This window comes from Drosophila sulfurigaster, chromosome 2R, assembly GCF_023558435.1.
Source record: "Drosophila sulfurigaster albostrigata strain 15112-1811.04 chromosome 2R, ASM2355843v2, whole genome shotgun sequence".
NCBI classification, from domain to species: Eukaryota; Metazoa; Arthropoda; class Insecta; order Diptera; family Drosophilidae; genus Drosophila; species Drosophila sulfurigaster.
In genome coordinates, this window is record NC_084882.1 from 1078360 (window position 1) to 1080170 (window position 1811).

General features: G+C 41.7%; 1 long non-coding RNA gene across 1 annotated transcript; it reads left to right on the top strand.

Annotated features, from left to right (window-relative positions):
- Nucleotides 1-243: 243 nt before the first annotated feature.
- Nucleotides 244-1468, top strand: LOC133837399 (uncharacterized). Its single transcript, XR_009893805.1, has 3 exons — nucleotides 244-294; nucleotides 351-511; nucleotides 588-1468. It is a non-coding gene; the product is annotated as an uncharacterized LOC133837399 (long non-coding RNA).
- The last annotated feature ends 343 nt before the right edge of the window (nucleotides 1469-1811 follow it).

Sequence of the window (1811 nt, forward strand, 5' to 3'; positions counted from 1 at the left end):
AAGCATCGATATATCGCGTAAAAAAAAGCTAATACTCTGCCCCAGCACAAAGTTAAAATGTCATTATGTTCACACGTAGACACGCACTTATCTTAAGATCCCTGTTACGGATGGGGCCGCGCCGGCTGGCTCATCGGTACTCAGGTGGAGTTCCATCCCTGGCCCGCAGTCCGCACAATCGATAATTTCACCGATATTAACAGCTGTTTATAAGAGAAGAAACGCATCACTAAAATGCCGCGCAATTGAAAATTGCGCAAAACAAAAGGAAATCAAAACAAACTATTGACGACGGTAAGTAAAGAAAACTACAATAATATATGACTCACTGATCAATTGTATTTGAATAGGGCCACGCTTGGACCCCGGCGTACCCACCCTGCCTGAGATGGCTACATCGGCGACATCTCCTTAGCGTTGGCCACTATATCAGTGGCTGCTCCTCATCCGGCGTAGTGCTGTGGAATTCCCCTCCCTTCCATGCTGAGAAACTTACACAACCATGTTCATCGTAAGTACTAATATATAATTCATGAATTTTTCTTATTTACTAACATTTAATTTATTTACAGGTATAATATTAATAGATATTCGAATTTCATTACAGCTACACGGAACAGGATTCGAAGCAAAAGCAAATAACAAAACAAACAAGGCGGAACAACAAAGAAATAATAACGGAGTAGGGACAATTATATATGGTATGTAAAGAGATCACAGATAGGTATATTTATGTATGTATGTATACGCATATTTGGGTGTATGTATGTATGCTTGATTCGCTTAAATGTCTACCTTGACCTGCCTAAGAGCTCTTGAGGTTTGGTGAAGGGGCGATAGGTGATGATATAGTCGATATATGTATATACTTTTTTTTTATAAATATAACCAAACATTTGTATTTCCGTAGAGGCAAATGTTTATCTGGATAAATTCTTGTCCAACACCTCTGTCATTTCACAACAAAACATTGATTTATTTTACTTTAATTTGTACTCTACTTTAATTAGCTTTAATTTATTTTACTTTAATATAATTTTAATTTACTTCGCAACATTTATAATTCGCTGATCAACAAAAAAAGTCGGCGGAAAATAAAATATATATCGAGGACTCGAAACCAAAGAATTATTTGCTGTTGATGTTTACGCAACGTGACGACAGTTGCAAATGTTTTAACGTAGCGCACTGGCGGTCGGAAATAGGGCGGGCTTGGAACGGACTCACCAGTCGAATTCCTCCTCCTGCCTCAGCGTTGGCGGCGTTGTCTCGCCCACTATCCCACGTCGTGGATGCTTCTCCACGTCGTTGAAGAGCCGTGTGCCTTCTCGCGGCGACGGTCGCCCGCGCTTGTCCAGCGGTGATGTTCTGGTCGTGGCTGTCGTTGTCGTTGTTGTTGCAGTCGTGGTTGTTGTTGTTGCCGTAGCTTGTTGCAATTGCTTGGATGTAGCTGCCGTCGCTCTCTGCTGGAGTTGACGTTGTTGTTGTTGCCGCCGCCTGTTGCAGTCGATGTTGCAACTGCTTTTGTTGTTGCAGTTGTTGTTGCTGCTGCTTTTGTTGTTGCAGTTGATGTTGTTGTTGTTGCTGCCGCTTTTGGTTGTTGCAGTTGCTGTTGCTTTTTGTTGTTGCAGTGAATGTTACTTTCGTGGTTTTTTTACACACACTCGAGTTCTTTCTTGCAACTTGTATAGTTGCTTTACTGCTTCAGCCATCAAACGAACGTATGTAAAGCCGACACACAGACACAATCTCGTGGAACAGCCGTTTTTCTATTTCTTTGGTGGACCGACTCCAACCTCGATTAAGAATCA